The sequence below is a fragment of the Cherax quadricarinatus genome, chromosome 79 (assembly GCF_038502225.1).
Source record: "Cherax quadricarinatus isolate ZL_2023a chromosome 79, ASM3850222v1, whole genome shotgun sequence".
In the NCBI taxonomy this organism is placed as follows: domain Eukaryota; kingdom Metazoa; phylum Arthropoda; class Malacostraca; order Decapoda; family Parastacidae; genus Cherax; species Cherax quadricarinatus.
In genome coordinates, this window is record NC_091370.1 from 5,150,219 (window position 1) to 5,177,221 (window position 27,003).

The following is a 27,003-nucleotide window of genomic DNA, read 5'->3' on the forward strand; positions in this document are numbered from 1 at the left end:
AAAGTGCTTTCACAAGCTAACACCAGAGTCGCCATCGCTTCTAGCACTTCAATAAAGGATCTAACCAGGACAAAATCCAAGCACCACGAACCAGTCAATGCAGGAGTTTACACTATACCCTGTGGAGGCTGTGACAAGATTTACGTAGGTGAAACAGCAAGAAACCTCGACACCCGCCTCAATGAACACATTTACGCATGTAGGAACGATAACTTGAACAACGCCTGTGTACAACACCGAAATTCCACCAATCATCTCATGAAATTCAGAGACGCCCAATTAGTGATCAAAGAAACTAATTTCCGCAGACGCAAGTGCCTCGAATCAGCACTGATCGCTGTTTCGAATACAATTAAACAAAACAACGGCAGCTTCACCATCTCCGAAGTCTTAGCAAGAATCCTCCTAAAAGCAGTAAACTCTGCCATCACATAATCTCTCCTGTTATACTACACAAACACATTACAGAGAGTGAACACTGAAACAAGCTGCCTCTTTCCAGTCTATATTTGTCCAACCTAATTTTATGTTACCCAAGTAATAGCTTTTATATCCTTTTACTCATGTACGAATTAATTGCCCTACCATATTGTATTACTTTTGTCACTACCACTACTACTACTACTACTACCACTAGTGAACATCTAAATGGTACCTCACTAGTACTGCACCTCACTCAGAGCCTTTATATACCCTCTGTGTCCAAGTATTGTTTGTAATGGCTTGATAAAGCTCCTGGAGAGCGAAACGTTGAAACAATAAAATGTCACATTAGTTGCACTTGTGTCCTTTTACTTTACATATTGTCGGTAATTCTACCAACTTTATTATTAGTTGCACTTGTTTCCTTTTACTTTACATATAATAGTCATTACTGAATATTTCATACATACATATAACAGTAACATACAATACATTCATACACAGGCATAACAAGGTACGTCCAGTACTACACTATTCACTATTAAACTTATATTGTGCAAGAAAGGTATACAATACCGACAAGATGAAAGTTAAAACACATACGCAACATCTTCAACTGTCTTCTAATTATGTCCTAGAATCTGTATTGATAAATCCCCTGGATGGCGAAACGTCTACAATAAAGATATCCAGATGTTGCACAAGTGTCTTAACTTACACTTACATTACTGACAAAAACACTCTACATACATTATTTATAAATACACCCCCCCCATCCTACATCCAGTCACCAGAAAGGTAAGATTCACATCGTTTTACATCATAATCGCATCACCAGCGTCACAATACATCCTCTGAAGGAATTTATCAGAGGAACAAGCAGTGGTGAAAGAAAAAATACTGTTAAATGCAAGAAACCCTGAAAAACGAAAAGTAGAGAATGACGTCAAGAGACGAAGCGTCAGAATGGAGAAAGTTGACAAGTGGGGTTCCCCCGGGATGGGTACTGGGACTGTTCCTGTCTCGCGTGAGTGTAAACAATGTATGAGTTGGGATTGACGCTAGGTATAACTGCTGAAAATGGTATGTAATAATACGTATATACGACATATGTGCAACAGTTAGGTATCTTTATTTCGAGAAATTTTACCTACACACGAGGCTTCTTCAGTCGAGTCCAGAAGAGGCAGCAGAATCAGTATTCCACTGAAAAAATGTAACTATTTGACAAAACTCCTGGAGAGTGAAACTTTGCCACCGTAAAATGTGACATTAGTTGCACCTGTGTCTTTTTACCTAACAACTCGCCTGAAAAATCCTACTTTGCAGGTGAAATGTTTCGGAATAATTATACCTAACTGTTGCACATGTGTGACTTATCAAATTGTCGATATTTTGTACCATTATTATATTCACAAGCTGATGAGTAAGACACGTGCAACAGATGGATATATATATTGTTGAATAATCTTCACTGATGATAAATTAGACACATGTGCAACACTTGGGTATCATTGATGAGGAAACGTTTCGCCACACAGTGACTTCATCAGTCCATATAAAGGAGAATAGTCAAGAACAGGAAGAGTTTGGGGTAATCAGGCTGAGGGACTGATTACCTCAAACTCTTCTTGTCCTTCACTATTCTCCTTTGTATGGACAGATGAAGCCACTGTGTGGCGAAACGTTTCCTCAGTAAAGATACCCAATTGTTGCACATGTGTCTAATTTATCAACTTGTGGGTTCTCTGAACCATTTATCTACATTACAATCTTTACTGTTCAACAGTAATTTGAACAACTATAATACATGTCTTACCCGTCTACATATGACTTTTCAAACGACATAAAGATAATTCGATCGAAAAAAGATATGCAAAGACTAGAGGGACTCTGTATATATTCTGAGGAGTATATCTTTCTTGATGTGTTTGCATTGACAGGAGCAATGCATATACACATGAAAGGGTGTATATATCCGTAATTATGTACTTAGTTTACTCTAATCCATGTGGCCTGGTGGCTAAAGCTCTCGCTTCACACGGCCAGGGTTCGATTCCCGGCAAGGATAGAAATACTGGAGTGTTTCCTTACACCTGTTGTCTATGTTCACCCATCAGTAAAATGGGTTTTGGGTGTTAGTGTGGGTCGCATCCTGGGACAAAACTGACCTAATTTCCCCGAAATGCTCAGCATAACAAGCGGCTTTCTATATAGTAGTTTGTCACTGATGTCAGCTAGGCCTGTATACCTTGCACATGTACTTGTAGAAATAAATATATTAATATTATTATTATATAAATATAAATATTCACTAAGGCCGCAGGTGACATACGGCCTTAATGAACCTCGTGTAGTAGATAGTCTTTAAACCTATCAAACCACCCTTCAGAAATATTCAGTTTACAAGAAAAGTCAGATATGTAGATGGTATAATTTTATCCCAACAAACAGATGTCAGATCGTGAGATTCGGTGAAGACATGTAACAAAGTACAGTGTGGAGGAGAAGCTATTGCAAATATCAGACAAAGAAATGGACGTAAGAGGGAATAAAAGTCACAATACCGTGGCTGGAACAATTCACAACAATCTCATAAACTGGACTTTAATACTGGACCAATATCAAGTCGTGAGTAAGTAAGAAAAGAAGAGAAAGCCAGAAGTCAGGTCAAGGCAGTAGGAGACAAGCAATGTCAGGTCGTCTCTCTTAAGCAAACTTCCCCAGTGATTTCTTCTCTCATTATTAATATTATTCTATCAACACGAATCACTAAACCCGTGTGGGTTATAAAGCACTGGAGGGATTGATCAAGTAAACATTCATCTGGTACAATAACTTAGTTTCTTGTTAAGTAAATGAACACAGGAGAAATTAATGCAACACTGTGGCTACATTTTGCTAGTTAGCCTCAAGTCAATACAAACCGTACAAGAACACAGAGGACACTTACAGAGGTAATGAGTTGCAGAAAGCGGGAAGAAATCAGTAAGTCGTAGTAGTGATCGAGGCACTACTGGCAGAAGTAGTAATAATAATAATAATAACAGAAGTAATATTAGTAATAGAAATTATTTGTGCTCATCAGGTGACGACGGAGTTTATCATTTGTAGTATAAGATTCGTGCTAATATTTCAAGGATGATACAGCTGCCTTTGTTCTAAGTAACAGTATTTGAAATTGGAACTACTGTAATGCTGCACATTTCTGGCTTCTTAATCGCTAAGCGGTCGCTATTCCATTTCACCAAGTGCCATGTTGTGTTCCACTGCTGTACATGTGTGCTAAGTTGCCACGTCTGCACGCTTAAATGTGATGATTCAGACGTATCCCAGGGCTATGTGGTTGTCGGTGAGTGGAGAGTTGATGAGAGCTGCTCGTTTCTTGTAGTCTTTGTTGAATATTGGTCCCGTAGCTCGGTTAGTAGTGCACTCAGCTCACACGCTGAGTGTCCGTGGTTCGATCCTCGATACGGGTGGAAATAATGGACGTGTTTCCTAACAACTGTTGCCCCTGTTCACCTAGCAGTAAGCAGGTACCTGGGTGTTAGCTGACTGGTGTGGGTGTCATCCTGGGGGTGGTAGTATACCGGAGTACTGGGCTTTGAAATGAGCTAAGATAACAGCTCTTACCTTGTAAAATGGATTTGTCAAAAACCAAAAGAAGGAAGGAGAGTGTAGTTCAGTGTTCAGCGTTGTGTTCCTTGTTCAGAAACTCTGGGCTGCAGATGCGATATGTTCTTAAGACAAACCCACGATGGTGTTTCGTCCACCAGTGTATAAGTTTAGAAGTCATTTTTGTTCGTAAAGTTATTATGGACTTGGAATCTTAAAAGACACGTAAGTTCTCCCATCTTCTAATAACATGTTCATTAATAACATGTTCATTTTTCCACTATAATCTACCTTGTCTATAATTACTACCACATTTACTTTGTTTCGTAAGGTGAAGTTCAGGATCTTTCCTTAATTCATGGTAAAACTTAACAAATCTTTGATGACATTGTGTTGCAGAGGTTTGAGGACGAATTAAGGATAGTAATTATGGAGAAGGTAGATTATAGTGGAAGAATTAACATATTAGAAGACAGGGGTACTTAAGTGCCCCTTAAGGCGCTATCTACTGGAGAATGAGGACTTAGATGAATGATAACACTGGTCTACAACATAAATACTAGTCATTCTCTGTGTTAGGCAGGATGTGTGTGAATCTCTGAAGCAAATTTTGGGAAACCAGAACTGAAACTTTTAGAAATTTGGGGAAACCAGAACTGAAACTTTTAGAAATTTTGGGAAACCAGAACTGAAACTTTTAGAAATTTTGGGAAACCAGAAGTGAAACCTTTAGAAATTTTGGGAAACCAGAACTGAAACTTTTAGAAATTTTGGAAAACCAGAAGTGAAACCTTTAGAAATTTTGGGAAACCAGAAGTGAAACCTTTAGAAATTTTGGGAAACCAGAAGTGAAACCTTTAGAAATTTTGGGAAACCAGAACTGAAACTTTTAGAAATTTTGGGAAACCAGAAGTGAAACCTTTAGAAATTTTGGGAAACCAGAACTGAAACCTTTAGAAATTTTGGGAAACCAGAACTGAAACTTTTAGAAATTTTGGGAAACCAGAACTGAAACTTTTAGAAATTTGGGGAAACCAGAACTGAAACCTTTAGAAATTTTGGGAAACCAGAAGTGAAACCTTTAGAAATTTTGGGAAACCAGAACTGAAACCTTTAGAAATTTTGGGAAACCAGAACTGAAACTTTTAGAAATTTTGGGAAACCAGAACTGAAACCTTTAGAAATTTTGGGAAACCAGAACTGAAACCTTTAGAAATTTTGGGAAACCAGAACTGAAACCTTTAGAAATTTTGGGAAACCAGAACTGAAACTTTTAGAAATTTTGGGAAACCAGAACTGAAACCTTTAGAAATTTTGGGAAACCAGAACTGAAACCTTTAGAAATTTTGGGAAACCAGAACTGAAACCTTTAGAAATTTTGGGAAACCAGAAGTGAAACCTTTAGAAATGCTAAATTTATTAAGAGACTAGGTAGTAGGTTGGTAGACAGCAACCACCCAGGGAAGTACTACCGTCCTGCCAGATGACTGTGAAACAGAAACCTGTAACTGTTTTGCATGATGGTAGGATTGCTGGTTTCTTTTTCTGTCTCATAAACACGCTAGATAACAGGCATATCTTGCTACTCCTACTTACACTTTGGTCACGCTTCACAGACACACACATGCATATATATATATATATACATACATCTAGGTTTTTCTCCTTTTTCTAAATAGCTCTTGTTCCTCTTTATTTCTTCTATTGTCCATGGGGAAGTGGAAAAGAATCTTTCCTCCGTAAGCCATGCGTGTCGTATGAGGCGACTAAAATGCCGGGACCAATGGGCTAGTAACCCCTTCTCCTGTAGACATTTACTAAAAAAGAGAAGAAGAAAAACTTTATAAAACTGGGATGCTTAAATGTGCGTGGATGTAGTGCGGATGACAAGAAACAGATGATTGCTGATGTTATGAATGAAAAGAAGTTGGATGTCCTGGCCCTAAGCGAAACAAAGCTGAAGGGGGTAGGGGAGTTTCGGTGGGGGGAAATAAATGGGATTAAATCTGGAGTATCTGAGAGAGTTAGAGCAAAGGAAGGGGTAGCAGTAATGTTGAATGATCAGTTATGGAAGGAGAAAAGAGAATATGAATGTGTAAATTCAAGAATTATGTGGATTAAAGTAAAGGTTGGATGCGAGAAGTGGGTCATAATAAGCGTGTATGCACCTGGAGAAGAGAGGAATGCAGAGGAGAGAGATTTTGGGAGATGTTAAGTGAATGTATAGGAGCCTTTGAACCAAGTGAGAGAGTAATTGTGGTAGGGGACCTGAATGCTAAAGTAGGAGAAACTTTTAGAGAGGGTGTGGTAGGTAAGTTTGGGGTGCCAGGTGTAAATGATAATGGGAGCCCTTTGATTGAACCTTGTATAGAAAGGGGTTTAGTTATAGGTAATACATATTTTAAGAAAAAGAGGATAAATAAGTATACAAGATATGATGTAGGGCGAAATGACAGTAGTTTGTTGGATTATGTATTGGTAGATAAAAGACTGTTGAGTAGACTTCAGGATGTACATGTTTATAGAGGGGCCACAGATATATCAGATCACTTTCTAGTTGTAGCTACACTGAGAGTAAAAGGTAGATGGGATACAAGGAGAATAGAAGCATCAGGGAAGAGAGAGGTGAAGGTTTATAAACTAAAAGAGGAGGCAGTTAGGGTAAGATATAAACAGCTATAGGAGGATAGATGGGCTAATGAGAGCATAGGCAATGGGGTCGAAGAGGTATGGGGTAGGTTTAAAAATGTAGTGTTAGAGTGTTCAGCAGAAGTTTGTGGTTACAGGAAAGTGGGTGCTGGAGGGAAGAGGAGCGATTGGTGGAATGATGATGTGAAGAGAGTAGTAAGGGAGAAAAAGTTAGCATATGAGAAGTTTTTACAAAGTAGAAGTGATGCAAGGAGGGAAGAGTATATGGAGAAAAAGAGAGAGGTTAAGAGAGTGGTGAAGCAATGTAAAAAGAGAGCAAATGAGAGAGTGGGTGAGATGTTATCAACAAATTTTGTTGAAAATAAGAAAAAGTTTTGGAGTGAGATTAACAAGTTAAGAAAGCCTAGAGAACAAATGGATTTGTCAGTTAAAAATAGGAGAGGAGAGTTATTAAATGGAGAGTTAGAGGTATTGGGAAGATGGAGGGAATATTTTGAGGAATTGTTAAATGTTGATGAAGATAGGGAAGCTGTGATTTCGTGTATAGGGCAAGGAGGAACAACATCTTGTAGGAGTGAGGAAGAGCCAGTTGTGAGTGTGGGGGAAGTTCGTGAGGCAGTAGGTAGAATGAAAGGGGGTAAGGCAGCCGGGATTGATGGGATAAAGATAGAAATGTTAAAAGCAGGTGGGGATATAGTTTTGGAGTGGTTGGTGCAATTATTTAATAAATGTATGGAAGAGGGTAAGGTACCTAGGGATTGGCAGAGAGCATGCATAGTTCCTTTGTATAAAGGCAAAGGGGATAAAAGAGAGTGCAAAAATTATAGGGGGATAAGTCTGTTAAGTATACCTGGTAAAGCGTATGGTAGAGTTATTATTGAAAGAATTAAGAGTAAGACAGAGAATAGGATAGCAGATGAACAAGGAGGCTTTAGGAAAGGTAGAGGGTGTGTGGACCAGGTGTTTACAGTGAAACATATAAGTGAACAGTATTTAGATAAGGCTAAAGAGGTCTTTGTGGCATTTATGGATTTGGAAAAGGCGTATGACAGGGTGGATAGGGGGGCAATGTGGCAGATGTTGCAGGTGTATGGTGTAGGAGGTAGGTTACTGAAAGCAGTGAAGAGTTTTTACGAGGATAGTGAGGCTCAAGTTAGAGTATGTAGGAAAGAGGGAAATTATTTCCCAGTAAAAGTAGGCCTTAGACAAGGATGTGTGATGTCACCGTGGTTGTTTAATATATTTATAGATGGGGTTGTAAGAGAAGTAAATGCGAGGGTCTTGGCAAGAGGCGTGGAGTTAAAAGATAAAGAATCACACATAAAGTGGGAGTTGTCACAGTTGCTCTTTGCTGACGACACTGTGCTCTTGGGAGATTCTGAAGAGAAGTTGCAGAGATTGGTGGATGAATTTGGTAGGGTGTGCAAAAGAAGAAAATTGAAAGTGAATACAGGAAAGAGTAAGGTTATGAGGATAACAAAAAGATTAGGTGATGAAAGATTGGATATCAGATTGGAGGGAGAGAGTATGGAGGAGATGAATGTATTCAGATATTTGGGAGTGGGCGTGTCAGCAGATGGGTGTATGAAAGATGAGGTGAATCATAGAATTGATGAGGGGAAAAGGGTGAGTGGTGCACTTAGGAGTCTGTGGAGACAAAGAACTTTGTCCTTGGAGGCAAAGAGGGGAATGTATGAGAGTATAGTTTTACCAACGCTCTTATATGGGTGTGAAGCATGGGTGATGAATGTTGCAGCGAGGAGAAGGCTGGAGGCAGTGGAGATGTCATGTCTGAGGGCAATGTGTGGTGTGAATATAATGTAGAGAATTCGTAGTTTGGAAGTTAGGAGGAGGTGGGGGATTACCAAAACTGTTGTCCAGAGGGCTGAGGAAGGGTTGTTGAGGTGGTTCGGACATGTAGAGAGAATGGAGCGAAACAGAATGACTTCAAGAGTGTATCAGTCTGTAGTGGAAGGAAGGCGGGGTAGGGGTCGGCCTAGGAAAGGTTGGAGGGAGGGGGTAAAGGAGGTTTTGTGTGCGAGGGGCTTGGACTTCCAGAAGGCATGCGTGAGCGTGTTTGATAGGAGTGAATGGAGACAAATGGTTTTTAATACTTGACGTGCTGTTTGAGTGTGAGCAAAGTAACATTTATGAAGGGATTCAGGGAAACCGGCAGGCCGGACTTGAGTCCTGGAGATGGGAAGTACAGTGCCTGCACTCTGAAGGAGGGGTGTTAATGTTGCAGTTTAAAAACTGTAGTGTAAAGCACCCTTCTGGCAAGACGGTGATGGAGTGAATGATGGTTAAAGTTTTTCTTTTTTGGGCCACCCTGCCTTGGTGGGAATCAGCCAGTGTGATAAAATAAAAAAATAAAAAAAAAAACTACAAACTTTGTGAAATATTTGCAGATGTTTGCGTTAGTTTGAGAATATTGGTGATAATTCCAGCTACAGCAGCGTCAGCATTAAGATCTTGTAGCAAACTCAAATATATCAAAATCTTTGTACGGTCTACTGTGTCTCTAATCTGACTTGTTGATGTAGAAGACTTGAGTATTAAATCCAGCATTGCCAGAGAAATTGATTTTGATGGTGTTATTAGAAATTTTGATGGTGTTATTAGAAATTTTGATGGTGTTAGAAATTTTGATGGTGTTGTTAGAAATTTTGATGGTGTTAGAAATTTTGATGGTGTTAGAAATTTTGATGGTGTTATTAGAAATTTTGATGGTGTTAGAAATTTTGATGGTGTTGTTAGAAATTTTGATGGTGTTAGAAATTTTGATGGTGTTAGAAATTTTGATGGTGTTATTAGGGATTTTGATGGTGTTAGAAATTTTGATGGTGATAGAAATTTTGATGGCGTTATTAGAAATTTTGATGGTGTTAGAAATTTTGATGGTGTTAGAAATTTTGATGGTGTTAGAAATTTTGAAGGCGTTATTAGAAATTTTGATGGTGTTAGAAATTTTGATGGTGTTATTAGAGATTTTGATGTTAGAAATTTTGAGAGTGTTGTTAGAAAAAAATATCAGAAAACTTCATTTCACTAAATTGTCGAAATAAATATCAAACTTTCAATAATTTATTTTACTTTGTAAGAACTTATTAAAAGTTTAAAAATTTAAGCATTTGTATAGTTACAGGTCAAAAAAAAATCAAAATGTATAAAGTATAATTTATCTGGCCGTTGTGTTGCTGGAAGTAAAGTATTTATGTACGTTTACCATGGGATTTATTGGACTTCAAATTCTCAGTTTTGAGAGAAGAATCAGCCTGCCTCCAGGGGCGCTCAGCCTGCCTCCAGGGGCACTCAGCCTGCCTCCAGGGGGCGCTCAGCCTGCCTCTAGGGGGCGCTCAGCCTGCCTCCAGGGGCGCTCAGCCTGCCTCCAGGGGGCGCTCAGCCTGCCTCCAGGGGCGCTCAGCCTGCCTCTAGGGGGCGCTCAGCCTGCCTCCAGGGGCGCTCAGCCTGCCTCCAGGGGCGCTCAGCCTGCCTCCAGGGGCGCTCAGCCTGCCTCCAGGGGCGCTCAGCCTGCCTCCAGGGGCGCTCAGCCTGCCTCCAGGGGCGCTCAGCCTGCCTCCAGGGGCGCTCAGCCTGCCTTCAGGGGCGCTCAGCCTGCCTCCAGGGGCGCTCAACTTGCCTCCAGGGGCGCTCAACTTGCCTCCAGGGGCGCTCAGCCTGCCTCCAGGGGCGCTCAGCCTGCCTCTAGGGGGCGCTCAGCCTGCCTCCAGGGGCGCTCAGCCTGCCTCCAGGGGCGCTCAGCCTGCCTCCAGGGGCGCTCAGCCTGCCTCCAGGGGCGCTCAACCTGCCTCTAGGAACCCCTAGCCTGCTCCCAGAGGCCCTCAGCCTGCCTCCAGGGGCGCTCAACTTGCCCCCAGGAACCTGCAGCCTGCCCCCAGGAACCCTCAGCCTACCTCTTGGGGCCCTCAGTCTGCCTCCAGGAATCCTAAAGCAGTCTTCTTCCGCCTTGCGAACTTTCTCTTGGAGGCCTCGGGCTGCTAGTTAAAAGGACACACATGCAAATAATGTGACACATTATTGTTGCAACGTTTCGCTCTCCAGGAACTTTTCCAAGTTGTTACTCCTTTTACCTAATATATTGTCGGTAATTCTACCTTAATTAACAATCTTTCTTTACAGAATACGGAAATGATATTCATCACTGTAAATTTGCTCTACGAAGTTATCATGGACCCGGGACACAGGGTTGTTATCATGGCCCCGGGTCCCAGGGTGGTTATCATGGCCCCGGGACCCAGGGTGGTTATCATGGCCCCGGGACCCAGGGTGGTTATCATGGCCCCGGGACCCAGGGTGGTTGTTATCATGGACCCGGGACCCAGGGTGGTTATCATGGACCCGGGACCCAGGGTGGTTATCATGGACCCGGGACCCAGGGTGGTTATCATGGCCCCGGGACCCAGGGTGGTTATCATGGCCCCGGGACCCAGGGTGGTTATCATGGCCCCGGGACCCAGGGTGGTTGTTATCATGGACCCGGGACCCAGGGTGGTTATCATGGACCCGGGACCCAGGGTGGTTATCATGGCCCCGGGACCCAGGGTGGTTATCATGGCCCCGGGACCCAGGGTGGTTGTTATCATGGACCCGGGACCCAGGGTGGTTATCATGGACCCGGGACCCAGGGTGGTTATCATGGACCCGGGACCCAGGGTGGTTATCATGGCCCCGGGACCCAGGGTGGTTGTTATCATGGACCCGGGACCCAGGGTGGTTATCATGGCCCCGGGACCCAGGGTGGTTATCATGGACCCGGGACCCAGGGTGGTTATCATGGCCCCGGGACCCAGGGTGGTTATCATGGCCCCGGGACCCAGGGTGGTTATCATGGCCCCGGGACCCAGGGTGGTTGTTATCATGGTCCCGGGACCCAGGGTGGTTGTTATCATGGCCCCGGGACCCAGGGTGGTTATCATGGACCCGGGACCCAGGGTGGTTGTTATCATGGACCCGGGACCCAGGGTGGTTGTTATCATGGCCCCGGGACCCAGGGTGGTTATCATGGCCCCGGGACCCAGGGTGGTTGTTATCATGGACCCGGGACCCACGGTGGTTATCATGGACCCGGGACCCACGGTGGTTATCATGGACCCGGGACCCAGGGTGGTTGTTATCATGGACCCGGGACCCACGGTGGTTATCATGGACCCGGGACCCACGGTGGTTATCATGGACCCGGGACCCAGGGTGGTTATCATGGACCCGGAACCCAGGGTGGTTGTTATCATGGACCCGGGACCCAGGGTGGTTGTTATCATGGACCCTGGACCCAGGGTGGTTGTTATCATGGCCCCGGGACCCAGGGTGGATGTTATCATGGACCTGGGACCCAGGGTGGTTATCATGGGCCCGGGACCCAGGGTGGTTGTTATCATGGGCCCGGGACCCAGGGTGGTTATCATGGACCTGGGACCCAGGGTGGTTGTTATCATGGACCCGGGACCCAGGGTGGTTGTTATCATGGCCCCGGGACCCAGGGTGGATGTTATCATGGACCCGGGACCCATGGTGGTTGTTATCATGGACCCGGGACCCAGGGTGGTTGTTATCATGGACCCGGGACCCAGGGTGGTTGTTATCATGGACCCGGGACCCAGGGTGGTTGTTATCATGGACCCGGGACCCAGGGTGGTTGTTATCATGGACCCGGGACCCAGGGTGGTTGTTATCATGGACCCGGGACCCAGGGTTGTTGTTATCATGGACCCGGGACCCACGGTGGTTATCATGGACCCGGGACCCAGGGTGGTTGTTATCATGGACCCGGGACCCAGGGTGGTTGTTATCATGGACCCGGGACCCAGGGTGGTTATCATGGACCCGGGACCCAGGGTGGTTGTTATCATGGACCAGGGACCCAGGGTGGTTATCATGGACCCGGGACCCAGGGTGGTTGTTATTATGGACCCGGGACCCAGGGTGGTTATCATGGACCCGGGACCCAGGGTGGTTATCATGGACCCGGGACCCACGGTGGTTGTTATCATGGACCCGGGACCCAGGGTGGTTGTTATCATGGACCCGGGACCCAGGGTGGTTATCATCATGGACCCGGGACCCAGGGTGGTTATCATCATGGACCCGGGACCCAGGGTGGTTATCATCATGGACCCGGGACCCAGGGTGGTTATCATCATGGACCCGGGACCCAGGGTGGTTATCATCATGGACCTGGGACCCAGGGTGGTTATCATCATGGACCCGGGACCCAGGGTGGTTGTTATCATGGACCCGGGACCCAGGGTGGTTGTTATCATGGACCCGGGACCCAGGGTGGTTATCATCATGCACCCGGGACCCAGGGTGGTTATCATCATGGACCCGGGACCCAGGGTGGTTATCATGGACCCGGGACCCAGGGTGGTTGTTATCATGGACCCGGGACCCAGGGTGGTTAACATCATGGACCCGGGACCCAGGGTGGTTATCATCATGGACCCGGGACCCAGGGTGGTTATCATCATGGACCCGGGACCCAGGGTGGTTATCATCATGGACCCGGGACCCAGGGTGGTTATCATCTTGGACCCGGGACCCAGGGTGGTTATCATCATGGACCCGGGACCCAGGGTGGTTATCATCATGGACCCGGGACCCAGGGTGGTTATCATCATGGACCTGGGACCCAGGGTGGTTATCATCATGGACCCGGGACCCAGGGTGGTTATCATCATGGACCCGGGACCCAGGGTGGTTGTTATCATGGACCCGGGACCCAGGGTGGTTATCATCATGGACCCGGGACCCAGGGTGGTTATCATCATGGACCCGGGACCCAGGGTGGTTGTTATCATGGACCCGGGACCCAGGGTGGTTGTTATCATGGACCCGGGACCCAGGGTGGTTGTTATCATGGACCCGGGACCCAGGGTGGTTGTTATCATGGACCCGGGACCCAGGGTGGTTGTTATCATTGACCCGGGACCCAGGGTGGTTGTTATCATGGACCCCGGACCCAGGGTGGTTGTTATCATGGACCCGGGACCCAGGGTGGTTGTTATCATGGACCCGGGACCCAGGGTGGTTGTTATCATGGACCCGGGACCCAGGGTGGTTGTTATCATGGACCCGGGACCCAGGGTGGTTGTTATCATTGACCCGGGACCCAGGGTGGTTGTTATCATGGACCCGGGACCCAGGGTGGTTGTTATCATGGACCCGGGACCCAGGGTGGTTGTTATCATGGACCCGGGACCCAGGGTGGTTGTTATCATGGACCCGGGACCCAGGGTGGTTGTTATCATGGACCCGGGACCCAGGGTGGTTATCATGGACCCGGGACCCAGGGTGGTTGTTATCATGGACCCGGGACCCAGGGTGGTTATCATCATGGACCCGGGACCCAGGGTGGTTGTTATCATGGACCCGGGACCCAGGGTGGTTATCATCATGGACCCGGGACCCAGGGTGGTTGTTATCATGGTCCCGGGACCCAGGGTGGTTGTTATCATGGACCCGGGACCCAGGGTGGTTGTTATCATGGACCCGGGACCCAGGGTGGTTGTCATCATGGACCCGGGACTCAGGGTGGTTGTTATCATGGTCCCGGGACCCAGGGTGGTTGTTATCATGGACCCGGGACCCAGGGTGGTTGTTATCATGGACCCGGGACCCAGGGTGGTTGTTATCATGGACCCGGGACCCAGGGTGGTTGTTATCATGGACCCGGGACCCAGGGTGGTTATCATCATGGACCCGGGACCCAGGGTGGTTGTTATCATGGACCCGGGACCCAGGGTGGTTGTTATCATGGACCCGGGACCCAGGGTGGTTATCATCATGGACTAGGGACCCTGGGTGGTTATCATCATGGACCCGGGACCCAGGGTGGTTATCATCATGGACCCGGGACCCAGGGTGGTTATCATCATTGACCCGGGGACCCAGGGTGGTTACCCAGGGTGGTTATCATCATGGACCCGGGACCCAGGGTGGTTATCATCATGGACCCGGGACCCAGGGTGGTTATCATCATGGACCCGGGACCCAGGGTGGTTATCATCATGGACCCGGGACCCAGGGTGGTTATCATCATGGACCCGGGACCCAGGGTGGTTATCATCATGGACCCGGGACCCAGGGTGGTTATCATCATGGACCCGGGACCCAGGGTGGTTATCATCATGGACCCGGGACCCAGGGTGGTTATCATCATGGACCCGGGACCCAGGGTGGTTATCGTCATGGACCCGGGACCCAGGGTGGTTATCATCATGGACCCGGGACCCAGGGTGGTTATCGTCATGGACCCGGGACCCAGGGTGGTTATCATCATGGACCCGGGACCCAGGGTGGTTATCGTCATGGACCCGGGACCCAGGGTGGTTATCATCATGGACCCGGGACCCAGGGTGGTTATCATCATGGACCCGGGACCCAGGGTGGTTATCATCATGGACCCGGGACCCAGGGTGGTTATCATCATGGACCCGGGACCCAGGGTGGTTATCATCATGGACCCGGGACCCAGGGTGGTTATCATCATGGACCCGGGACCCAGGGTGGTTATCATCATGGACCCGGGACCCAGGGTGGTTATCATCATGGACCCGGGACCCAGGGTGGTTATCATCATGGACCCGGGACCCAGGCTGGTTATCATCATGGACCCGGGACCCAGGGTGGTTATCATCATGGACCCGGGACCCAGGCTGGTTATCATCATGGACCCGGGACCCAGGGTGGTTATCATCATGGACCCGGGACCCAGGGTGGTTATCATCATGGACCCGGGACCCAGGCTGGTTATCATCATGGACCCGGGACCCAGGGTGGTTATCATCATGGACCCGGGACCCAGGCTGGTTATCATCATGGACCCGGGACCCAGGGTGGTTATCATCATGGACCCGGGACCCAGGGTGGTTATCATCATGGACCCGGGACCCAGGGACCCAGGGTGGTTATCATCATGGACCCGGGACCCAGGGTGGTTATCATCATGGACCCGGGACCCAGGGTGGTTATCATCATGGACCCGGGACCCAGGGTGGTTATCATCATGGACCCGGGACCCAGGCTGGTTATCATCATGGACCCGGGACCCAGGGTGGTTATCATCATGGACCCGGGACCCAGGCTGGTTATCATCATGGACCCGGGACCCAGGCTGGTTATCATCATGGACCCGGGACCCAGGGTGGTTATCATCATGGACCCGGGACCCAGGGTGGTTATCATCATGGACCCGGGACCCAGGGTGGTTATCATCATGGACCCGGGACCCAGGGTGGTTATCATCATGGACCCGGGACCCAGGGTGGTTATCATCATGGACCCGGGACCCAGGGTGGTTATCATCATGGACCCGGGACCCAGGGTGGTTATCATCATGGACCCGGGACCCAGGGTGGTTATCATCATGGACCCGGGACCCAGGGTGGTTATCATCATGGACCCCAGGGACCCAGGGTGGTTATCATCATGGACCCGGGACCCAGGGTGGTTATCATCATGGACCCGGGACCCAGGGTGGTTATCATCATGGACCCGGGACCCAGGGTGGTTATCATCATGGACCCGGGACCCAGGGTGGTTATCATCATGGACCCGGGACCCAGGGTGGTTATCATCATGGACCCGGGACCCAGGGTGGTTATCATCATGGACCCGGGACCCAGGGTGGTTATCATCATGGACCCGGGACCCAGGGTGGTTATCATCATGGACCCGGGACCCAGGGTGGTTATCATCATGGACCCGGGACCCAGGGTGGTTATCATCATGGACCCGGGACCCAGGGTGGTTATCATCATGGACCCGGGACCCAGGGTGGTTATCATCATGGACCCGGGACCCAGGGTGGTTATCATCATGGACCCGGGACCCAGGGTGGTTATCATCATGGACCCGGGACCCAGGGTGGTTATCATCATGGACCCGGGACCCAGGGTGGTTATCATCATGGACCCGGGACCCAGGGTGGTTATCATCATGGACCCGGGACCCAGGGTGGTTATCATCATGGACCCGGGACCCAGGGTGGTTATCATCATGGACCCGGGACCCAGGGTGGTTATCATCATGGACCCGGGACCCAGGGTGGTTATCATCATGGACCCGGGACCCAGGGTGGTTATCATCATGGACCCGGGACCCAGGGTGGTTATCATCATGGACCCGGGACCCAGGGTGGTTATCATCATGGACCCGGGACCCAGGGTGGTTATCATCATGGACCCGGGACCCAGGGTGGTTATCATCATGGACCCGGGACCCAGGGTGGTTATCATCATGGACCCGGGACCCAGGGTGGTTATCATCATGGACCCGGGACCCAGGGTGGTTATCATCATGGACCCGGGACCCAGGGTGGTTATCATCATGGACCCGGGACCCAGGGTGGTTATCATCATGGACCCGGGACCCAGGGTGGTTATCATCATGGACCCGGGACCCAGGGTGGTTATCATCATGGACCCGGGACCCAGGGTGGTTATCATCATGGACCCGGGACCCAGGGTGGTTATCATCATGGACCCGGGACCCAGGGTGGTTATCATCATGGACCCGGGACCCAGGGTGGTTATCATCATGGACCCGGGACCCAGGGTGGTTATCATCATGGACCCGGGACCCAGGGTGGTTATCATCATGGACCCGGGACCCAGGGTGGTTATCATCATGGACCCGGGACCCAGGGTGGTTATCATCATGGACCCGGGACCCAGGGTGGTTATCATCATGGACCCGGGACCCAGGGTGGTTATCATCATGGACCCGGGACCCAGGGTGGTTATCATCATGGACCCGGGACCCAGGGTGGTTATCATCATGGACCCGGGACCCAGGGTGGTTATCATCATGGACCCGGGACCCAGGGTGGTTATCATCATGGACCCGGGACCCAGGGTGGTTATCATCATGGACCCGGGACCCAGGGTGGTTATCATCATGGACCCGGGACCCAGGGTGGTTATCATCATGGACCCGGGACCCAGGGTGGTTATCATCATGGACCCGGGACCCAGGGTGGTTATCATCATGGACCCGGGACCCAGGGTGGTTATCATCATGGACCCGGGACCCAGGGTGGTTATCATCATGGACCCGGGACCCAGGGTGGTTATCATCATGGACCCGGGACCCAGGGTGGTTATCATCATGGACCCGGGACCCAGGGTGGTTATCATCATGGACCCGGGACCCAGGGTGGTTATCATCATGGACCCGGGACCCAGGGTGGTTATCATCATGGACCCGGGACCCAGGGTGGTTATCATCATGGACCCGGGACCCAGGGTGGTTATCATCATGAACCCGGGACCCAGGGTGGTTATCATCATGGACCCGGGACCCAGGGTGGTTATCATCATGAACCCGGGACCCAGGGTGGTTATCATCATGGACCCGGGACCCAGGGTGGTTATCATCATGGACCCGGGACCCAGGGTGGTTATCATCATGGACCCGGGACCCAGGGTGGTTATCATCATGGACCCGGGACCCAGGGTGGTTATCATCATGGACCCGGGACCCAGGGTGGTTATCATCATGGACCCGGGACCCAGGGTGGTTATCATCATGGACCCGGGACCCAGGGTGGTTATCATCATGGACCCGGGACCCAGGGTGGTTATCATCATGGACCCGGGACCCAGGGTGGTTATCATCATGGACCCGGGACCCAGGGTGGTTATCATCATGGACCCGGGACCCAGGGTGGTTATCATCATGGACCCGGGACCCAGGGTGGTTATCATCATGGACCCGGGACCCAGGGTGGTTATCATCATGGACCCGGGACCCAGGGTGGTTATCATCATGGACCCGGGACCCAGGGTGGTTATCATCATGGACCCGGGACCCAGGGTGGTTATCATCATGGACCCGGGACCCAGGGTGGTTATCATCATGGACCCGGGACCCAGGGTGGTTATCATCATGGACCCGGGACCCAGGGTGGTTATCATCATGGACCCGGGACCCAGGGTGGTTATCATCATGGACCCGGGACCCAGGGTGGTTATCATCATGGACCCGGGACCCAGGGTGGTTATCATCATGGACCCGGGACCCAGGGTGGTTATCATCATGGACCCGGGACCCAGGGTGGTTATCATCATGGACCCGGGACCCAGGGTGGTTATCATCATGGACCCGGGACCCAGGGTGGTTATCATCATGGACCCGGGACCCAGGGTGGTTATCATCATGGACCCGGGACCCAGGGTGGTTATCATCATGGACCCGGGACCCAGGGTGGTTATCATCATGGACCCGGGACCCAGGGTGGTTATCATCATGGACCCGGGACCCAGGGTGGTTATCATCATGGACCCGGGGCTGTTGACGCACAATATATAATTATTTAAACTATATATATAGTTCCCTATATCCACAATGTGTAATTGTTTACATGAATATAAATACAGTTTCATTTAGCCACTCGATTGTCATTATGGCCATATTTGTTTTCCACACTCAATAAAACTATTAAATGATAAATGGAGAAGTGTAACGTGTCACTGGTCACGTGTGTGAACTGGTTCAGCTTCCCTGAGTCTTGTCTGTATGGCGTGGATATTAAAATGTATGGCAGTAATTAAGAGAACTTAGTCCATGTCTGGCATCCATGTCTGGCATCCATGTCTGGCATCCATGTGATGTTGGTGATGATGATGATTACTGATGTTTAACATCACATAGTGGTGCTGAGGGAATCCCTGTCCGTTTGTGTCCATCTCCTATGTTTACCTGTCAAAGCTGTTGTTGAAAAAGAAAGTTATTTTTTTTTCCAGAGCTCAATCAGGCAGATGAATTTTTGGGATGGGGAGGGCGGAGATGGATTAACTTTCTTGTTTGTTTTGTATCTGAGATGGTCACTTGACTTATGTGGTAGATACTTGTTGTGTAATGTTAAGTAACAGTAAGACTACTTCGTCTCTTGCTCTGAATAGTGGTTTCTGATACTGCTGTCTATATAGTCTGAGTTATTTAGATGGGCGGAGATGTTTAAAACTGATCCTTGTGGAACGCTGCTTATTACTGATCCCCACTCAGATTTCACCCTATTCATGCAAATTCTCTGTTTCCTATTGGTCAGCCATGCCTCAGTTCATGACGGGACTTTTCCCCAGTATCATGAGCTGCCACTTTCTTTAACTGTTTGGCGACGATGACATTAATTTGATGAACCTCGTGAATAACTAGTCTACATACGACCCATCACAACACCTCAGTCAGACACTCAAAGGTTTCCTACTCAAGTCGCGACAAATTCTCAAGCACACTAGAGAAGAAGCTTCAGCAATTAATTTCTAGTTATCCGAAACAAACACACACACACACACACACACACAAACGCGAGAACCCCCCAAAATCTATAGACACAAAATACCACTAAAACTGATGACATCAGGTATGGAGATAATGGTGTAAATTATCGACACGATGGAAGAACAGTGCATTTGTGTTCATTTTTCCACAACAGGTGTTTGCAGTGCCGCACATAAATTAGCCGGGTTCTTTGTTAAACACCATTGTTGTCTAGTGACAACTATCACCCTGACCATCTGAATCACCCAGTCAACCTCCTTGACCGTTTTAGAAACTAAATAGTCTTGACATTACCTCATTTTGCTTTTACATGTTATTGGCTTTCTCGTAAGCAGTCAAACTAGACCTTAATCTTCATCTTCCTGTCAAAGATTTCGTCGACCTGATTGAACTCGGTATAAACATTAACAGAGTCTCCTTCAACAGAAACCTCTTCAGGCAAAAAAAAAAAAAAAGATGAGACAGGCATGTTGCCCCATTAGCACTGTCTTGTAAACCAATGCATGGAACCCCTAGAAAATGAATTCTTTGCCAACATTATCCCGAGTGACTCCTTCACACCAACTCTCCACACACTGACACCAGTTTGAACAGCCAAGTTGCCCTGAACGCCTCCGAAGCACTTGCACAAGGCAACCACAATCTCCGGAGTAACCAGTACATAATTCAAAGACTTCACCACCAAAATGAAGAAATCTTCAGCCAGTTGAGGAAGTTTTGACAACCTTGAGGCACTACGACCTCTACTACTACTACCACCACCATTACTACCACTACCAATACGACCACTACCACCGTTGCTAACACTACCACCACCACCACTGCTGCTAACTTTACTCAAAGGTAAGGTACTCAAACATCAACAGGCGACACATCCAGAGAATCTCCTGAATGGCTCTGGCACTCGGGCTGCGGCCTGGGTGGCAGGAGTGACTCAAACCAGTGCTTTTTACCAGTGAGAACACTGGCCCTGACACCAGAGCGTCGACAACGATTGTCTCTTAACTGTTACACCACTGAAGGCTCACCGTGCCCTTATCATAGGGCTGCCCCCACCATAAGGCTGTAAGCGGTACTCCACTTGACACGAATGCTCACCATGCTCCTTCCATAGGGCTGTAAACTGTGCATCACTTGTACAAACTCCGACACTCCTTCGGGAGCCACTGCCGGATCACCTATGGAGAACACCCGGACCAGGACCCATCCTGACAAACTTACATGAACATGGTAACACTACTACCGCTGCTGACACTACTACCACTACTGCTACCACCACCACCACTACTACTACTACTACTACTACTTCTACCCCTATCATGAATTAATTACTATACCCCTGTTCCTTTATTCACCCTCTGTGAATATTTTAATTAGCTTGATATGTCTCCTGGTGAGCGAAATGTGCCCATAAAAAATGTCCCATTTGTCGTTCTTGTGTACATTTACTTAACATATTGTTGGTAACATGACTCTCGAAATCGTAATGACACGACTGCAAACAAGCCATACCACGGGAGGGGAATAGAACCCGCGGTCAGAGAGTCATAAAACTCCAGACCGACGCGTTAGCCACTGGGCCGGCTAACTACAATAAGATGAATCTTATTGTAGCCATCTGGACCAGTGGCTAAAGCGTCGGTCTGGAGTTTTATGATTCTCTGACCGTGGGTTCTATACCCTCCCGTGGTATGGTTTATATTGTTGGTAATTTTACCCGAAACTAATCTATATAATTCATTTTAAAAAAGTCGCGAGGAGAATTTTCACTAATGATACGAGTTCCGAAAAAAGTAATTAGAGAATACTGATGGTAAAAATGATGTTTTGACGCTCTCTAATAGATAGTACACTCTAATAGATGTTAATGAACATCTCCAGTGAGGAACGTTTGTCTTTGCCATTTTTTGAAAATCTAGATAAACATGATAACCTTCGCCCTCAGGATAACTTGTATTTCGTTAGACTAGTGGAGGTCTGAGCGATCTGCCTCTCTGCTGTCATCGAAGCTTCGGGTCTCTGAAGAATAAGTCACATGTGTAGCAGTTGGGTATCTTTATTCATAAAACGTTTCGCCTACACAGTAGGCTTCTTCAGTCAAATACACAGGGAGAAGTAGTAATGAAATAAAGATGATGTAATCAGTCCATCAACCTTGGAGAACAAGTATTTGAGGTGGTCAGTCCCTCAGACAGGAGTCGATGTGTTCATGCCTAACCTAAACGCATGACCTACTAACGCTAGTTCATTTGTTCATTGGTGACTCCACCTCCTGCCTCTACTCACCTGACTGCAGTGTATCAGAACTCCACACATATGCTGTACAGTTCTCAAGATTGGTGGACAGAACACATCAATTCCAGGCTGAGGGACGGATCACAAACTCCTTCTCATCTTCCGTTGTTTTTCTCTGTATAGGAATCAGAAGCCAGTGGTTTCTACAGTCCTATACAGATTCCCAAATGTTGCACAAATATCCCATTCTTTAGCAAAAAAGGTCTTCATACTTCTGATACCCAGTAGGATGTTCTTTCCATCTTCTGAAGTTAGCTAATTCATAACGGAGGCCTTGTTAAAAAAAATCAATGAATGGTCCTTACAGACGGCGTCTTGCTGCGTCAGCTTTGAGGCACAGCCTCCCGGTCATGATTCTTAACCGTGGCTGTTGACATGCTTCTCCCGGAACACTGCTGTCAAGTGTTCTTATCGTGACTTGATCAAACCTTGCTTGTCTCCCGACATCCCACTTTCTCGACTTTTTTTCTGTTGACTCTCATCCAGTTTTCATTTCCAATATAAAGGTTCGTGAGAAGCTAATAGTAAATATCACAATGTCAATCTCTCAGGATTCACACGTCAACTTCATGTTACAATAAAACTGTAATTTTTTAAGACAAACGTTAAACTTCAATGTGTCATTTAACTCGAGCAATGATAGAGGCTCGATCCTCCTCCCACTCAATACATATACGAACCTTCCAAAATCCAAGAACACAATTTCAGGAATTTATTATTGTTTTTTAGATCACTGAAGCATTAACGAGCCCACATTGTCAGGCGTGTGCAGTAACTCTTATGTTAGTGCCGGAACTGCAGAACCAGGAGGAGCTGAAAAAACCCATGTCTAGTGTGTCTGCATGAGCAAGAAACGAGTCAGTGTTTCGCTCACAGAAGTTTATGGTGTATTGGAATGTGTAATTAGCAGTAAACCCGATTTCAGTATTCTCTGCCAAGCTTCCAGAGAAGTCACATTAGGCGAGGCTTCCAGAGAAGTTACATTAGGCGAGGCTTCCAGAGAAGTCACATTAGGCGAGGCTTCCAGAGAAGTCACATTAGGCGAGGCTTCCAGAGAAGTCACATTAGGCGAGGCTTCCAGAGAAGTTACATTAGGCGAGGCTTCCAGAGAAGTTACATTAGGCGAGGCTTCCAGAGAAGTCACATTAGGCGAGGCTTCCAGAGAAGTCACATTAGGCGAGGCTTCCAGAGAAGTCACATTAGGCGAGGCTTCCAGAGAAATCACATTAGGCGAGGCTTCCAGAGAAGTCACATTAGGCGAGGCTTCCAGAGAAGTTACATTAGGCGAGGCTTCCAGAGAAGTTACATTAGGCGAGGCTTCCAGAGAAGTCACATTAGGCGAGGCTTCCAGAGAAGTCACATTAGGCGAGGCTTCCAGAGAAGTCACATTAGGCGAGGCTTCCAGAGAAGTCACATTAGGCGAGGCTTCCAGAGAAGTCACATTAGGCGAGGCTTCCAGAGAAGTCACATTAGGTGAGGCTTCAAGAGAAGTTACATTAGGCGAGGCTTCCAGAGAAGTCACATTAGGCGAGGCTTCCAGAGAAGTCACATTAGGCGAGGCTTCCAGAGAAGTCACATTAGGCGAGGCTTCCAGAGAAGTCACATTAGGCGAGGCTTCCAGAGAAGTCACATTAGGCGAGGCTTCCAGAGAAATCACATTAGGCGAGGCTTCCAGAGAAGTCACATTAGGCGAGGCTTCCAGAGAAGTTACATTAGGCGAGGCTTCCAGAGAAGTTACATTAGGCGAGGCTTCCAGAGAAGTCACATTAGGCGAGGCTTCAAGAGAAGTTACATTAGGCGAGGCTTCCAGAGAAGTTACATTAGGCGAGGCTTCCAGAGAAGTTACATTAGGCGAGGCTTCCAGAGAAGTCACATTAGGCGAGGCTTCCAGAGAAGTCACATTAGGCGAGGCTTCCAGAGAAGTCACATTAGGCGAGGCTTCCAGAGAAGTCACATTAGGCGAGGCTTCAAGAGAATTTATATTACGCGAGGCTTCCAGAGAAGTTAAAAACCAGACATTATGTAACAGAGAGACAAATTTCGAATATTTACAGATAATACAGTAAGAATGGCAAATCAAAGTTAGGATAAAAAAATTACTTAGACTTAAATAACAGAATAATTTAAAAAGAGAAGATTTGTACGCGAGAAGACAGCCTAACAAGACGCACAATAATCCATCCAATTTAAATTATCAAATTGTTTTAAAGTATTAAGCCCGTAGGGGTCGTACAGGGCCTGGGGGAATGGAATTATGCATTCCTGTACCTGTGTACAGGTATGCATACCTGTATCTGGGTACCTGGCTCTGGGCCAACCTTGTCTGGGGCTTCCTTGCTCCACCAGACTCTTGTTGCTGGCCACCCACATGTCCATCACAGCCACGATCCAGTGCCTTGGATCATGACGTGTTACTCATTGATGGTACATGAAATATGGCATAAGGTAGACACTGTACCTGGACAGAACTCCGAGGTAGACACACTCTACATGGACAGAACTTTTGGTGGAGTTGACAGTAGAGTTGGAAGATCCGTCTCGTGACGTCACAAAGGAGGGATCTTGAGGCTGCCGAGGTGCTCTTGATCCAGCTCCTTGGATCAGATGCACCTATCTTCCCTCTAAATATAATGAAATATCACTAAAAATAATAATAAAAAATAATAAAACAGAAACTAATAAAATAAAGCATAATAATTATACTTAATAAAATAAATAAAAGTAACAAAAGACTTGGCGCCATTACTACACTGAGAGACAACACAGTAAGTGTCCGGGACCCAAGACTGTTCAACAGCCTTCCACCAGGCATGAGGGGGATTAACAATAGGCCCCTGGCTGCATTCAGGACCCTTGGCTGCTTTCAATACCCCTGGCTGCTTTCAATACCCCTGGCTGCTTTCAATATCCCTGGCTGCTTTCAAGATCCCTGGCTTCTTTCAATATCCCTGGCTGCTTTCAATACCCCTGGCTGCTTTCAAGATCCCTGGCTTCTTTCAATATCCCTGGCTGCTTTCAATATCCCTGGCTGCTTTCAATATCCCTGGCTTCTTTCAATATCCCTGGCTGCTTTCAATATCCCTGGCTGCTTTCAATATCCCTGGCTTCTTTCAATATCCCTGGCTGCTTTCAATATCCCTGGCTGCTTTCAATATCCCTGGCTGCTTTCAATATCCCTGGCTTCTTTCAATATCCCTGGCTGCTTTCAATATCCCTGGCTGCTTTCAATATCCCTGGCTGCTTTCAATATCCCTGGCTGCTTTCAATATCCCTGGCTGCTTTCAAGATCCCTGGCTTCTTTCAATATCCCTGGCTTCTTTCAATATCCCTGGCTGCTTTCAATATCCCTGGCTGCTTTCAATACCCCTGGCTGCTTTCAATATCCCTGGCTGCTTTCAAGTTCCCTGGCTGCTTTCAATACCCCTGGCTGATTTCAAGACCCCTGGCTGCTTTCAAGACCCCTGGCTGTTTTCAATACCCCTGGCTGCTTTCAATACCCCTGGCTGCTTACAATACCCCTGGCTGCTTTCAAGACCCCTGGGTGCTTTCAAGATCCCTGGCTGCTTTCAAGATCCCTGGCTGCTTTCAAGACCTCTGGCTGCTTTCAATATCCCTGGCTGTTTTCAAGACCCCTGGCTGTTTTCAAGACCCCTGGCTGTTTTCAAAACCCCTGGCTGCTTTCAAGATCCCTGGCTGCTTTCAAGATCCCTGGCTGCTTTCAAGATCCCTGGCTGCTTTCAAGATCCCTGGCTGCTTTCAAGATCCCTGGCTGTTTTCAAGACCCCTGGTTGTCTTCAAGACCCCTGGCTGCATTCAAGACCTCTGGCTGCCTTCAAAACCCCTGGCTGCATTCAGGACTCCTGGCTGCTTTCAAGACTCCTGGCTGTTTTCAGGACTCCTGGCTGCCTTCAAGATCCCTGGCTGCTTTCAAGACCCCTGGTTGCCTTCAAGACCCCTGGTTGCCTTCAAGACCCCTGGTTAGCTTCAAAACCCCTGGTTGCCTTCAAAACCCCTGGCTGCCTTCAAAACCCCTGGCTGCCTTCAAGACCCCTGGGTGATTTCAAGACCCCTGGCTGCCTTCAAGACCCTTCGTTGTCTTCAAGATCCCTGGCTGTATTCAAGACCCCTGCTTGTCTTCAAGACTCCTGGGTGCTTTCAAGACCCCTGGCTGCTTTCAAGACCCCTGTCTACAAGATCTCTGTCTGCCTTCAAGACCCCTGGCTGCCTTCAAAGCCCCTGGCTGATTTCAAGACCACTGGTTGTCTTCAAAACCCCTGGCTGCCTTCAAGACCCCTGGCTGCCTTCAAAACCCCTGGCTGTCTTCAAAACCCCTGGCTGCCTTCAAGACCCCTCGTTGTCTTCAAGACCCCTGGCTGCCTTCAAGACCCCCTGGCTGTTTTCAAGACTTCTGGCTGCCTTCAAGATCCCTGGTTGCCTTCAAGACCCCCTGGCTACCTTCAAGATCCCTGGTTGCCTTCAAGACCCCCTGGCTACCTTCAAGACCCTTGGCTGCTTTCAAGAACCTTGGCTGCCTTCAAGACCCCTGGCTGTTTTCAAGACTTCTGGCTGCCTTCAAGATCCCTGGTTGCCTTCAAGACCCCCTGGCTACCTTCAAGACCCCTGGCTGCTTTCAAGACCCCCGACTGCCTTCAAGACCCCTGGCTGCTTTCAAGACCCCTGTCTGTCTTCAAGACCCCTGGCTGTCTTCAAGACCCCTGGCTG